This window comes from Chelonoidis abingdonii, chromosome 9, assembly GCF_003597395.2.
Source record: "Chelonoidis abingdonii isolate Lonesome George chromosome 9, CheloAbing_2.0, whole genome shotgun sequence".
Classification (NCBI taxonomy): Eukaryota; Metazoa; Chordata; order Testudines; family Testudinidae; genus Chelonoidis; species Chelonoidis abingdonii.
Window position 1 is genome coordinate 41,708,264 of NC_133777.1, and position 16,054 is coordinate 41,724,317.

A 16,054-nucleotide genomic window follows, 5' to 3' on the forward strand; every position below is an offset into this window, starting at 1 on the left:
GAGGGTGGGGGGAGTGAGGGGCTCAGTGAATGTGGCTGAGGGGATGGAGCGGGCATGGGTGTGCTTGCTGCAGGCTGTGATGAAGGCCGTGCAGCAGAGGAGCGAAGAGCTGTGAGGATATATGGGATGGGGTTCCCCAGGAGTTGTGTGTTTGGGGCTGAGGCATGTGTGGAGTGTAGTGCCCAGGGGTCAGGGGCTTGGGGGTGAGATGTCTGAGGAGTGGGGGTTTTGGAGGTGGTTTGCTCAGAGGAGGGATCATGGTGGGATGCTGAGCCTGAGGAATGATTTCTGGGAGGGTGGATGCCCAGAGTGGCTGTGCCAGGGAGGTGGGATACCTGGGGTGGCTGGAGGGGTGGGCTCTCCAGGAAGATTGCCTGCTGGTGGGTGGCAGAGGGGGCAGGATGTCCTGGGTTAGCGGTGCAGGAAGTCAGGTGTTTGGAATGCAGAGTGGCCAGGGTTGGGACAACAGGACTGGAGCAGATTACTAGCTGCAGGGGCTGGAGTATCATTGCTCTTTTGTTATTTGATTTATTTCTGTAGCATTTCATGGGCCCCTGTCAGGATCAGGGCCCTGTTGTGATGGGTGCTGCGCATGCATCTTGTGAAGAGAGTCCCTGCCCTGAAAAGCCTGCAGTCTAAAAGAAGAACCACAGAGGAGGATTTTCATAGATTCCCAGGCCAGAAGGGACCATTGTGATTGTCTAGTCCAGTGTTTCTCAACCTTTTTGACACCAGGGACTGGCTTCCTGCCTCCCTAAACCATGTCAGGGAATTGTCAGGGACTGGCAAGGAGGCTGCCATGGACTGGCGCCGGTCCACAGACTGGTCACTGAGAAACACTGATTAGTCTCACCTACTGCATAACACAAGCCAGGGAACTCCCCCAAAATAATTCCTAGAACAGATATTTTGGAAAAAAAATCCAATCTTAATTTTAAAAATTGTCAGGAATGGAGGTTCCACCACAACCCTTGATAAACTGTTGCCATGGTTAATTACTTTCACTGTTACAAATTTGCGTCCGATTTCCAGTCTGAATTTGTCTAGCTTCAACTTCCAGCCATTGGATTGTGTTCGACGTTTCTCTGCTACACTGAAGAACCCATTATTAAACATTTGTTCCCCTGTAGGTACTTACAGACTGTAATCAAGTCACCCCTTAATCTTCTCTTTGTTAAACTAAATAGATTGAACTCCTTGAGTCTATCACTGTAAGGCAGGTTTTCCAGTCCTCTAATCATTCTCGTGGCTCTTCTCTGAACCCTCAGATTCGTGCACTAGAACATGACACTGGTACCACTGCTGCTGGAGTCCTGTGCCAAACACAGAGGTAAAATGATTTCTCTAGTCCTACTCGAGAGTCCCCTGTTTATGCATCCCAGGAGCACATTGGCTCTTTTGACCACAGCATCACAGTGGGAGCTCATGTTCAGCAGATTATCCACCACAACCCCCACATTGTTTTCAGAATCACTGCTTCCTTGGATAGAGCCCCCAGTCCTGCAGGGGTGGCTACATTCTTTGTTTCTAGATGTAAACATTACATTTAGCCATACTAAAATGCGTATTGTTTACTTCTTCCCAGTTTACCAAGTGACCCAGATCGCTCTGAATCACTGACCTGTCCTCTTCCTTATTTACTGCTCCCGCAATTTTTATGTTGCCTGTAAACTTCATCAGTGATGATTTTGTTTTATTCCAAATCATTGATAAAAATGTTAAGTAGTAAAGGGCCAAAACCCAATTCCTGCAGAGACCCTACTGGAAACACACCTGTTTGATGACCGTTCCCTGTTTACAGTTATATTTTGAGACCTACCTGTGACGGGTTGGATCACAGAAACCCCCCTGGGAACTGCCAACTGATGTGCCAGGACTACCTCTGCTCCTGTTTTCCCTGCCAGTTCAGGATTCCAGCACCCTGTCTTGCTGAGCCAGACACTCCTGTCTGCTCCAACAAAGACCCAGGGTCTGAATTACTTGCCTCAAAGCTGAAAGTTTACCTGAAAACAGCTCACAGAAGTGTGCTTGTCTTTAGCACTCAGATGCCCAACTCCCAATGGGGTCTAAACCCAAATAAATTAGTTTTACCCTGTATAAAGCTGATGCAAGGTAAACTCATAAATTGTTCACCCTCTATAACACTGATAGAGAGATATACACAGTTGTTTGCTCCCCCAGGTATTAATACATACTCTGAGTTCATAAGTAAAAAGTGATTTTATTAAATACAGAAAGTAGGATTTAAGTGGTTCCAAGTAGTAACAGACAGAACAAAGTAAGTCACCAAGCAAAATAAAATAAAATGCGCAAATCTATGTCTAATCAAACTAAATACAGATAATCTCACCCTCAGAGATGCTTCACTAATTTTTTCCTCAGACTGAACACCTTCCAGGCCTGGGCACAATTCTTTCCCCTGGTACAGCTCTTGTTCCAACTCAGGCGGTAGCTAAGGGATTCTTCATTATAGCTCCTCTCCTCCCTTTGTTCTCTTCCACTCCTTTATATATCTTTTGCATAAGGCGGGAATCTTTTTGTCTCTCTCTGGGTTCCCACCCCCTCCTCAATGGAAAGACACCAGGTTAAAGATGGATTCCAGTTCAGGTGACATGATCACATGTCACTGCAAGACTTCAAGCCTTCATTCCTCCCAACCTGACTCACAGGAAGGCCTGCCTGCAAACACAGCCATCCAGTCAATTCCCAAACCACCACTAATGGCCCACACTTTGCATAATTACAATAGGCCCTCAGAGTTATATTTCATATTTCTAGTTTCAGATACAAGAGTGATACATTTATACAAATAGGATGAACACACTCAGTAGATTATAAGCTTTATAATGATACCTTACAAGAGACCTTTTGCATGAAGCATATTCCAGTTACATTATATTCACTCATTATCAATTTTTTATAAAATCATATAGACGGCAACGTCACACTATCAGTTAGCCAGTTTTCAATCCATTTAATGTGTGTCCTGTTAATTTGATATTATTCTAGTTTTTTGGTCAAAATGTTGTGTGGTACCAAGACAAATGCCTTACAGAAGTCTAAATATCTTATGTCAACATTATCCCCTTTATCAACCAAACTTGCAATATCTTCATAAAAAGATATCAAGTTAGTTTGACAGGATCTATTTTCCATAAACCCATCTTCATTTGCATTAATTACATCTTCCTCCTTTAATTCTTTATTAATCGAGTCCCTTCATTATCTTGCCCAGGATAGACATCAGGCTGCCAGGCCTGTAAACAGGGTCATTCCCTTTACTCTTTTTAAAAATTAGCACAACATTAGCTTTCTTCCAGACTTCTGGAAGTTTCCTAGGGCTCCAGGACAATGAAAATCAACATTAATGGTCTGGAGAGGGGCACTCCCCGCACACAACGTGACCGGTGCGGTGACGAGTGCACGACTCGTCTTGGTAACTATGGGGAGTTTGTATAAACTCTCCCCCCTTTGCAATGGCCAGTTCCCCTCTTCCCGGGCACTTATATAAACTGTTCTCATCTGCCCTGCCAGCTCCCATTCTCAAGAACTGCCCCATCTGTTTCCTCTCCCCACTACTTTCTTCTGCCTCAAATGTCTCTTCCCCCAACCTATGCCCTTGGGTTGAGAGAAAGAAGAGTGGGAAGACCTGCAGTTGATCAGAAGACCCTTCCCTAGCTGCCCAGGTGCCGTAGTTCTGGAGTCACCTTCCATCCAGCAGAGGAGCTGTGAGGTGTCCTGTAGCTCAAGGGGTGGGCTAGGAAGGGGTGGGGAAATGTTCTCGTGCTGTGATGTCAGCAGAGCAGGCCCAGGGATAGTAGTTTTGCTGTCCTTACCCCTGCACCCAAAAAGTCCAAGCAAAAAAACAAAAACAAAAACAAAGTCAAGCACAATTCTTGTTTAACCCCCCAAGGATTTGGTGCATCAAATGCAAAGATTTGGCACCCCTAAATGTTGGTGCCCAGGGTGGCTGCCCTGATTGCCTGCCCCTGCAGCAGGGTTTGCTCTGTGCAGGGTTTTCCTTCCATTAGTTGTCAAAAATTGTACTTGCCTTCAGTGCCCCCTTGTCCTGCACCTGCCACATCACAGCCTGGCGGTCAGGGACCCAGGTATGGAGGTGGCCAGTTTACACGGCTGTTGCCAACCTGCCCTTGGTGCCAGTGTAACGCGGACGCCCCAGGATCGCGTTCTCAGGCTGATACATTATGTTGTGGAGCATGACGCAATGAGCTGTACCTCCTTGCAGGCAACAAACAACCAGCAGGTGGCAGCAGCTACAGAAACTGGGTATGAAACCCTGGGGAAGCCACAGGGCTGTGATACAAAGCGAGTGCCCAGCGCCCTGGATGAGCCCTAAGGGGAAATGCCTCAGGGCATCAGTTCTTGCTTCCATTGGAGTGAACCTTGCAACAGAACAGCCCTGGGGCAAGGGGCAAAGGTCACGTCAGAGTTCAAGCTGGAAACACAGCGGGCAAGTGATTAGTGCGGTGTGAGGACAGTTCTGGATCTGAGTGGAGCTACAGATCCCTCTGCCCTCTAGGGGACTAGGATCCTGCAAGCCTGGATCTGGGCTTAGGAGTGCAACTGTTCGCTGGGCAGGAGGCCTCCCTGACCTGCCCGCAGTAATTGTGAGCACTGACAGGGACTCGGAGTTCAGCAGTGCGTGTGTTCAGACTGTTCCTCCCCATGTGCAGCACCTTGCACGAGGCTGGTGAGCTCTGCCTCCACAGCCCCATTCTGCCCCCAGCACCCCAGCCTCGCATAGTTTCAAGGTAAGTACAGCCATGTGCTGCTGGAATGCAAACACTCCCTTACAGCTGCCAGCTCCCAGGCCTCTGGCTGAGATGGGTCTGGACAGCTGAGACATCCAGGGAGGGCACTTGGTAAAAGAAAGGAGTGCACAGAACATTCAAGACAAACAAAACTCACCTCCATGCAATGTACCCAAAGGCACAGACCTCAGCTTGCAGCCCCACAGCAGGATCTTGGTTGTTCCCTTTTCCACTGTCCTGGGAGGAGCTGGGATCCAGGCAAGTTTGGGAAGAGTCCCATGGCTCGCAGCCCTTCAGGTCCAGGGCCACCTGGGGAGGGGGGGGAAGTGGGGCAATTTGCCCTGGGCCCTGAAGGGGCCCCCATGAGAGTTTTTCGGGGCCCCTGGAGCGGGGTCCTTCACTTGCTCCGGGGGCCCTGGAAATCTCTCACGGGGCCCGGGCCCTCAGAGCTTCTTCCACTCCGGGTCTTCAGCAGCAATTTTGCGGCGGGGGGTCCTTCCGCCCCGGGATCCGCTGCCAAAGTACCGGGTTCACTGCTGAAGACCCCAGGCCACCTGAATCTTCTGGGCGGCCCTGTTCAGCTCACAGCTGGGGCTCTGCATGGTCCAGAGTCACAATTCTAGTGATTGTAGAGCATCTCATGATGGTTGTTTTTCTAAATTCCTCAGTTACTGCCAACCAGTGACTGCGCAACCAGCTCAGGGTGTGTTACAGAGTGGTACATTTCCAGCCTGGCGGGGTGCAGAGAAAAGCTGGAACACATCTCAGCTGTACCCTAAAGGCTCACCACCCAGAAGGCAAAGAGCCCAATGGTTATTTACCTTTTAAAACCTCCTGCTCGTTAAGCCAATCTCCTAGGTTTGGGGCCCGACTCAGGACTGCTGGATGCCTGGCACTGGTGACAGTAAGTTTTGCAGGTGGAAGCAGGCTGGCAGGAGCACTTGCTAACATGCGCCCATTGGGCTGGCCTGGCCCTTTGCCACCCGGACGGGGGGAGTTCTGTTACTCACCCAGTGGGAAGTGGCCCATGTCTGCGGAGGAAGCAGACTTGGGCAGCAAAACACCCAGTTTTAAGCAGAAAAATACTCTGTGTTCTCGTAAAACTAAGCACAAATATTTGTGGAGATACTGCCGCACAGAACCTCTGGCCCCTGGCAAAGCACTCTGCAGACGGAGTGGCTCTGCACAACTCTGGCCCCTCTGCTTGGCTCCATCCTCCCCCTTTGCTGCAGGAAGCAGCTTATATGTTCACCCACTGGTTGGCTGTGGTGGTTGCCCTGGTGGTAGCTGGGCACTTCTCCCACACACTGATGGAGGTAGCTTCACTGCCCTGCAGCTGACCAGCCCTGCACAGGTAGGGCACCCCGGGGCCTGTGCTTCCTTGTGCATCAACGCAGGTGTGGTAAGATGAGGCCCTGAAAAATAAACCCTTATCAGAGGCCTGGTATGAGGCCTAAGGCCTGAACTAAAGTAATGATCAAGACTTTGCTAACATAAAGCAAAGTTAAGCTGTGAGCCAAAGGCAGGCCCTGCTCCCAGAATCCGGCAATGAAAGGGCTGACGTTGCAAAAATACACATACCTAAAAGATACTGAACACTAGAGACAGGGCTGGCTTTAGGCCTATTCCACCAATTCCCCCGAATCAGGCCCCGCGCCTAAGAGGGCCCCATGCCCAGTGAGAATCTCTTCCCTGGCTAGAGGCACCTTTTTAATTTTTATTCACCTGGCGGTGCTCCGGGTCTTCGGTGGCACATCAGCAACAGGTCCTTCAGTGCCGCCGAAGACCCGGAGTGAGTGAAGGACCCGCCACTAAAGACCCGGAACAAGCGAAGGACCTGCCACCGAAGTGCCGCCAAAGACTCAGAGCACCGCCCGGTGAGTACAAGCCCCAAGTGTTTTTTTACATGTGCTTTTTTTTGTTTTTTGTTTAAAAGTCATCCCTGCCGGGGCCCCGCTGAAACTGTTCAAATTGGGCCCCACACTTCCTAAAGCCGGCCCTGACTAGAGATATCAGAACACTCTGATACTTGCACATTCCACACAGATAACAAGGACAGGGCAAAAGGGTAATATGATGGATAGAGTTGTTTTGTTTGAACCAACATGTACAAGGTGAGAGGCGGAACCTTACTGCGTGGAGGGGTTATACCTTGCTACGTAGAGGGGTTGCACCTCAATACGTCAGGAGTGACGTGTAACCTGTTTGTACCTGTGTATAAGAATGCACCTCTGTGTGGATATCTTTGGCCTAGGGGACAGTGGAAAGTCCCGCCACTGACTGAGCCGGTCCATTGTCAGGGAGCACATATGTACTAGCAGAACTGTAGACTTCTGATCTGGGTTCTGCACAGAGCTGGGGCAGCACATAGAGGGAACACGCGCACACAGCTGACTGTTATCAACACTGAACAGAGCAGAGCACCACACCAGTAGTGTCTGACAACAGCGGGAGATGAAGACGGACAGACTGGCCTCAGATCTGGGTCCTTTTGCCTTCTCTCTTAATGTCCTGCAATAGGACAGAATTTACTGGGGCTGCTCCAGGCCTAGCAATGACAGAGCATGTCACCACTCTGGGGGTCACCTCTTCCAGCTGCCATCCAGCTGCAGAGAGTGTCAAGTATGAAATGAAATGTCCCTTCATAGGGTTATGGGCCTGCATACACCCCCTTTATCTATCTATCTATCTATCTATCCCCATACACCCCCTCTAGCTATCTAATCTCAGCACCCATTGCCATAGTATCTGAGCACCAGCTGTAGCCAATTCCCTGGTGCAGGCATTAAACAGAGGGATCAGGCAGGAGGTTTAGAAGTTCTCGCCATGGTGAGAGAAATGGGCCTAGTCCTGTTTGTTGATCCATGGACAGGTTTGTGCCATGCTCTTGGTCATTCCCGCTGTGGGGGCAGTGCAGCTGAACATGCCAATCTTGGCAGATGGGATTTGTTCTTGCCTGTCTCTCCCTCTCCCCTCTGCAAGACTTTAGAGGATTGGGGAATCCAAAGGGAAGAGAAATGAAGTCTCTGATCTCTCAGTGTCCCTGCAACGTGATCTGTTTCCTGCTGTTTCCTAAGGCCCAGAGGATTTTGGTAGCTCAGTTTGCTAGAGAGGAGCGGCTGGGATCACTGGGTCACAGCAGAGAGTGCACCAACTCTGACATCTTCCACAGAGGAAGCTGGAGCTGGAGAGGCTTCTGTGGTCAGATGATGGCCAGGGAGCATTCAACGTGCCAGAGAGGACAAACCAGCTGCAGGGGTGTCTCCAAGCTGGGGTATCTGTCCTGCTCTCATGGCAAGTCAAGGGATGTGAAATCAGCCCTGGCAGTTGAAGAGCAGTCTCTCCTCTAGCACCTGTGTGTGTGTACTCCTACATGGGAAGAGTGCTGGCCCGCTCAGTGTTGCATCATGGTCCTCCCTCCTATAAGCCCTTAGTGTTAGCAGCTGTTTGGGTTCATATGGCATCTGTCAGCAGAGTGAGTGCTTGCAGAAGACAGCAGTTGCAACTCACATGGGTAATTAACCACATGACTCTAATTCATGTGTGTGCAAGGTCCCATAGTCAGCCTTACTTGTGTCATTCATGCACACGTGTGTAACCTGCCAGCTAGCTGAGTGTGTCATCTCCAGCAGGTGTGGGAGCATGGCCTGCCAGCCAGTAGTGTGTGTGTGTCACCTTTTCTGTCATGCTGCTCTGTGCCTGAGGGGGAGTTTTTGTCTCAAAGCAGCTTCTCCCCTGATGGTGGGCACAGGGCGGCTGGCACTGACCTGGGGATGCTCCTCTAGACAGCAAACTGAAGTAGGGGCTAAGAAGGGCTGCCCGAAGTCCAGCACTTTCTGGAAGTGCCACTCGCAGATGTGCTGTATGCAGAAAGATGCCACAGGTCAGGAGCAGCAGATAGGGCAGATGGGAACTTTCTGTGGGTTCGATGCCAGGACACAGGAGGCACTGAGCAGTAAAGAGCAGGGACAGAGGCAGAACAGCTGGATGCAAGACACATTCGATGGCTGCTCCTTGGCAATAAAATCCAGCTGTGTGGGCAGCACTTGAGGCCTTGCAGGTTACCAGGGGCTCTGGGGGCCATGAGCCTGGAGTGCTGTGAAACCCCACGAGCTTCCCCTGCAGCTTGGAAAGGCAGAGTCTAGCCCAGCTCCAGGGAGCCTCTGCAGCCCCCCGGAGCATCTGCAGCCCCCCAACCCCCCAAAAAGAGTAGGAATGTTTCAGACAAGGACTGGCCGAGGCCTCCCCTGCACTGCCTGCCCATGTACAGCGCTACAGCTGCAGCATGGGCGGGGTGGCGGGGGCAGGCTCTGGCCACCAGCCCCACTCCACTCGGCTGTTGGGGCGGCAGGGGAGTGGTGCAGATGAAAAGCTGCCCTGGGGCTAAGAATCAGCAGCAGCTCAACAGGACTGTGGCTTCCCTTGTGTGCCCTCCTTTCCCAGCCCCCCTAGACACAATGGGGTGTGGCAGCATCCCTCCCCACCCCGCGCCGCCTGCAGCACTGGAGGGGGAAGGGAAGGGCTGGGGGAGGAGAAAGGAAGGTAAGAGAGCAGAGAGGCCATTCAGCATTTCATGTCCTCCTCTCCCAGCAGGGCAGGGATGGAGTCTGGCATCTGTGCAGCATGATCAGGTCCTTTGATAGATCCCTCTGGGGCCCAGCACTAGGCTGACCACCAGTCCCTAATTGGGTGGGACAGTCCCAAAATGCAGAGTTGTCCCAGATTCCCTGCGGCACTGCTCCATGCTTGCCTAAGGCTTGGGGAAATGCCAACCTCTTCCCGGTGAGGGGGCTGAAGTGGGCCTCAGCTCTCCCTCTTGCCACAAGGCCCCACCCCCTGCTCTTCCTCTCCCCCGCCCCCCCTCCAAGGCCCTGCCCCTGGCCAGGCCAGAAGCCCAGGGGGCCCAGGCCAGTGTGGGGAGCCCTAGAGTCCTGAACCCTCCACCTGCTCTGGGCATTCCTGCCCTGGGGGGCAGGTACACTGGCTGGGGGCTCAAGCTCAGTGTCAGCAAAAGGTTGGGTTGGTTCTGTTGTAACACTTGTGGCAAGTGTTTCTCATCTAGAGTTTCCAGGCTTTTACTTGTTTACATACATTAGAATCCCATACGGGAGGGCTGGGGCAGAGACTGTGCCAAATGGCAGCTGGTTTATGAGGATGACTCAGAGCTTTCTCTCCTGCAACCAGAGAAAGCCTGAGCACTTTATGTCATCAGGATAATAATAGGGATGCTGCTATCTGCAGCTGTCATTACCCAGCCCTTTTCCACTGTGGGCCCAACCCTGTTCCTAGGAAAGTCAGTCACAAAACTCCCATTGTCTCCAGTGGGAACAGGAGCAAGTTCTGTGAGATGCTGCATTAATCCCCAGCAGAAACAACTGGCCAGAACACAACAAGGCCAAAAACTATGACCAATCTCTTTTTTGCATTGTGTCGTACTGACTAATTCAGATTGGAAATGAGACGTGCATTTTTAATGGCGAAAGCAAATTTTAAAGCAAGGTTGGATGTTTTTTTAAAAGCTCTGCTCTTGGGATGATTTGGGGGCAGGTCTCTGGTCTATATTATACAGGAGGTCAGACTAGATGATCACAATGGTCCCATCTGGTGTGGGAATCGATGACTCTGTGACACCTGTGGTCCAGCTGGGTGAATTTTCACAGCATCTGCTTGCTTTAATGACAGACACACAACCCAGTCCTTTGAATGCTTTGAAAATATAGGCAAACTTTCAATCTGCTCGCAGGAACCCATTCCATCACGCATTACAAAGAGCAGGAAACATGGCCAATCATCAACATGGAAGGAGGTGAATAGCTGGGTTTCCCAATGGACAATACAAGGACCAGTTGTCTTAATATATTTATTAAAGGTTTGGGAAAGGGGCTGAAATACAGGAAAATCTGCAGAGGCACCAAAATTTTTGAAGTGAGTCAAGTCTAGATTGGATTGTGAGGAATTTCAGAAGCTGTTAAAGCCAGGCAATGGGGCAGCACATTGGATGTGATATAGGAGGTCAGACCAGATAGTTCTGGCCTGAACATCTAACTACAGTGACATTCACATTAATTTGTCTTTGGGATAAATGTGATGGACACGTAGTATTCAAAGATTGCGGTGTCAGCTCTATAAGCATCCTGTGTGGGCTGGGGACTGTTCTGGCTCCGTGGAGGAGTTACAGGGTTTCCTGCAGAAACTATAGTCACCTGGAAATGATTAAAGCAAACCCCTAGGCCCATAACTAGGCTGGAGAAGCCTCATCCCTTGGGTAAATAGCATAGACTGGTTTGACCTGGTTAAAGAGTTCAGGCACACAGAGAACTGGAAAATGTGACCAACCTAGCATAGGGATCCAATCCGAAAACTGACATCAGACTGGGACCAGCCCTGCAAGGCTCTGATGTGCTTTGAACCCTGCCAGGGCTTCTTGTGGAAGGTGGGGATGCCTGGTAAACTAGACCTGCAAAGAAGCTGTTTATTGGTTTTAAGATCCATTTTTCTCTGAAATGGTTCTGTTCTCTTCTGAATAAATACCACTTTGCTCTGTGAAGGTGGCTGGTCACTGGTTAACCCTGCTATTGCCCCAGAGAGAACAGGGTGGCAGGGGCTGAGCTAAACTCAGACTTGCTAAGGGGATCACAGTGAACTACAGGAACTGCAGCCTAAATCTCACAGGACTCCACCCTGAGAAGGGTGACCGCTAGAGGCCAGAGACCTGAGTGGTCATTCTCAAGGTGGCCACTAGGGAGTCAGAGGTGCAGTTTCCTACTGAACAGTGACAGCCTCCACCACTGAGAGTGCCTGGGATGGTGACAGGCCCTGGTGTGGGTGCTGAAGGCCAGGAAGGCTGGGCACTGGCAGAACTGTGGGGGGAGCACAGGACTGGAATAGCAGGGGCAGCTGAAGGTCAGAGCTGTGTGAGGGAAACATGCCTGGCACCTGTCTGCAATGTTCCAGCCCTAATCAGTTTTATTAATCTCTTACTCTCCTGTGCGCTGCAATGGCATTGAGTAGTTAAGCCCAGCTGGGAGCTTTCCGAGCTACGAACAGTAAACTTCTTGTCTCGTTTTGCAGCAGATTTACCGATGCCTTTGTTTCCCCTTCGCCACTTCCCAGGCTCTATGAAAAGAAGCGCCCGTTCCCAGTGAGTCATGGCTTAAAGCATTGCAAGGCAGCAAGCTCAGCACACCAAGCCTCCACCCGCCCCACCGGCAAACCCCAAGGCCAGCTCACCATGGTCCCTCCATATCTCCTGGCTGTGTGCACCACAGGGAGAATAAATCCCCCATCTGACCCAGAGCCAGTGCTCAAGCGGGAGGGGGATGCAAATGCTTGTAGACCTGGCAAAAAATGTTGTATTAAAACTGAACTGGATGACTGAGGGGCCTGCTTTCAGCACTGTCTCACCAAAGTGGCTGCTCCAGGATGCTGAGAGACCCCCCCCTACACACACATTTTTTAGGACCACTCTGCATGCTGCAGAGGAGCCCAGACTGCACTGATGGAAAAGATGTATGTAGTTCCCCTTGGCCATCCCCTCCAAGGTCAACACCCTGGGGTCATCCCTAGACAGTCTGCCAGCGCTTTGCCCAGTTCAGCCGGATGTGACTTAAGCAATGTGGCCTCCATGTTTTCCTTTAGGAGACTCGGGATTAGCTGTCCCTCTCTCAACAGCGATATTGCAGTGATTTGCCTGCTGTGTAGCTGTAGCACTCCCCCCGACAGTGGCCTCTGTACTGGGCAGCTGTATGTCACAGCCCCCGTACTGCTCACCAAAGATGGGATAAAAGCCAAGCTCTCCCCCAGACTAGAGCAGCAGGCCAGGGAACAGTCCTGTTCCTGTGCTGAGCTGGCTCATGGGCTTTCCAGGGGTGCCCCATGCTACTTTGCAGAGACTTAGTCGGGGAAACCAAGTGGTTTTCCTAGCTGCTAATTACTGCTGAGAAGACTGGGACATTATCTGAAGGCTCATGCGGGCAGCGAGCTCCCAGCTAGCAATCCATGCTGGATGGACACTGATGTATTTTATGATGGCGAAGTCATCCAGTAAGGGAGCGGAAACACCATGGCACCTAGGTGACCAGTCCTATTTCTTGACTAAAAAATGGCTAATTATTATTATTATTTATATTGCGCTAGCGGAGCTCTGGAGCCCACTGTGCTGTGCCCCGTACAGACACATGGACAGACAGACTCTGCCCTGAAGAGCAAATAAGAGAAATGGATGAGGCACAGAATGGGACTAAAAGAGGAGGCCTGATTTGCCCATGATCACCGAGCAGGCCCAGAACCCAGGTCTCCTGAGTCCCAGTGTCGTGGCCAATCTCTAGCCCATGCTGGCTGTATGGATTGGGGGAACCACCCACATTTGCTCAAACTGAACAGCTGTTGACCAGTGAATAAACTGGTACAATCAGCCAGTGCAATTCACAAACAGGAGAAGCTAATTTCACTGGAATTGTCAGCCCAGCTGCTGCTGACGGAGTGCCTGTGTCACCCTATGGCACACCCTGCACACTGTCTTCTCCCGGACAACGCATCTCTCGCTGCCGCTGTGAGACAGTCCTACAGAGGCAGAAATCACATGGGGCTAATGCCTGACCTGCCATTGCTATTAGCTTGGGCTGCAGCCAAAGAAGGGCCTTGTCATCCATTTCTTGTAGAGCTCCCCTCTGGGAAAAGGGCTGGGCTTGTGAGCTGGAACTGCTCAGGCACAGCGGAAGCCTGATGCAGGCTGCAATACAAAATATGGCAGGCATCTCATCCATGGCCCTTCAGAGGCACTCGGGCTTTCTGCTAGCTTCACTATGTCACGGATTCAGTTTGCCCTGCGTAAGATAGGCTCTATCTGACCCACAGCATCACCCGCCTTAGAGATCCAGGGGCTCAGTTGGAAGAGGGCCAGGCAGCCATCTGGAGATTCTTGGCACATGCATGGGGGCTGATTTTACCGTCTTTATTCAGGCTAACAAGCACCATACTGGAGTAGCCCTGCTGGAATTAATGCAAAATCAAAGGCATTATGGTAAGCAATTAAGTATTTGTTTAAGTCCATTCCTGTTCAGGACAGCACTTAAACACACACTTCACTTTTGTTCCATTGAAGTCAAGCCCAGGCCTCAAGGTAAGCAACTGCATAAAGGACCAGAGGACAGAGCTTGGGACTCCACGTGGGCAGTTCAGCATGATCAGGCAAGTATCCCACCCTTCCCTAACTTGGCTGCTTGCCTCTTTCCACACCAGCTGAACTGATGTGGTGATTTTATTACCTGGGAAATGCTTTGGAGCTGATTTTTATTTGTCTCTTTCCAAAGACGTATACGAAATGATCTATAATTGTTGTATAATCCATAACTGACCAAAACAATGCAGGCTGCTGTGATTAAAAAGAGGCCTTTTTGCGGAACCTGAACCTTGAATAGGTGACATGCTCTTGCTTAAAAGCTTTGTGATTGCAAACATCTTACATGAGCCACAGCCAAGTGCGAGGCAAGTCCCCCAGTGTAGACTGTCATAGCTTCTCTAAAGTCAATGGAAATGTATGCCCGGGGAGGATTGCCCCTCTGCTCCCGGACAGCAACAGACATATATGGAGAATTACAACGAAAGAGAGAATTACTTTTTAAAACCCAGCCTGGTCATCGACTCAGTGCATTCACACAGGGCAAGTCTGTGTCTGCCCTCTGTGCACACACGATAACTGGCCAAGGCCAGATTCCCTGAACTACTTTGCCCTGTGTTTTGTCCAACAGGGTATGTAAAGATGCACTAACACAAGAGGACTGCAGGCTCTCAGAGAGCTCTGAGGTTGCTTTGTTCCATTGCATCCCATTTATGGAGCTGGGAGAGAGAGCTCACCCCTCCCCTGCCCCGACTATTGTGCACAAACCTGATGCCTGGGGATGCCAGTCAAACACCCCTCATTAACGTTGACCCATGGGAGGGTTTGAATGAATAAGCGGGGCAGGAAAAGCCCAGCCCAGGGAGATTGGAAGAGAAGAGACAAGGGAAGGAGCAGGAGTGAGAGCCAGCTGCTGGCAAAAGGGGACTCTTAGAAACTCTCAGCCTGGAGCTCCCCCCCACACGCTAGCACCAGAGCAGAGTGCAGGAAGAGGTGGGTCTGGCCCACAGGGGGGAGGGGATTGCATTGTCAGAGGGCAGTCTCTGTGTGTCAAGCCAGGTGGGGAGTGGGAGGGAAGTCTGTGTAACCCCAGCTAGAGCTCTGGGCATGGTCTGCTCCTGGCTGTGCCTGGGTTTGATAAAAGTCTTGTACTGTTGTAAAGAGTGGGGCTTGTTCCAGGGGTTAACTCCGGCCCCCTAAGAGGGCAGGGTGGTTGTGCATGGCTTGACCTGAGACCCCTTCCCCAGCCCTGGCCGCCCCTCACCTGACCCATTACTCCTGGTTCATAACTTCACAGCCCTACGAGTGCACAGATTTCGCTTCAGAGACAGTATGTGTGTGCAGATCCAATGTCAGGGAAATCCTATTTCAGGGTGGACTTCTCATGGAGCCTGAGTCAGTTGTCCAAATTCAAAGGGCTCAGGGCACCTAACTCCCTTGGGTTGCTTTGAATAATGGAGCAAGGTACGCATCCAGCGCACTGAGCACCTCTCAGTCTGGAATGCCTCTTTCCTCTCGATACACCCCTGTGAGTGAGGGGCATGCTGCATCCCAGCCTGAGCCACAGAGACTTGCCCAAGGAGAGGTGTGTGTGTGTGTGTGGGGGGGGTTAGGGCAGGATCTGTGCAGTGCCAAGCACTGAGCGCCCCCTACTCTGCAGGTGCCTTCGCCACTTGCCCATTCTTCCTCCATGGCCATCTGCTCTGCTTCTTATAAAAGGGAAGAACAACTGGAATTTTCCTGTTGTTTTTGTGTCTGACACAGGTTTTTGTGAGGGATGATGGCTTTGTGGACAACACACAAAGAGTAATGTTCCAAGGCCTGGTCCTGCTAGGGCAACCCCTTTGCCTCCCCTGGAATTTGCTTGGGACTTTTTTCCTTGCTTGGCTCAGGTTCTCGCCATTTAAATGAATTGGAGCTTGGAAGTGGACTCTGTGACTTGTACAGACAGCCCAGCTTCCAGAGCCCTGCCAGGAATAAGCAAAGGAAGGCCAGGCTCCGGTTCCTGGAGCACACCATGACTAATGCCTGTTTTCTGGGACACCAGCTTGCTGATAAGTATCAGAGAGGTAGCCGTGTTAGTCTGGATCTGTAAAAGCAGCAGAGAATCCTGTGGCACCTTATAGACTAACAGACGTTTTGGAGCATGAGCTTTCGTGGGTGA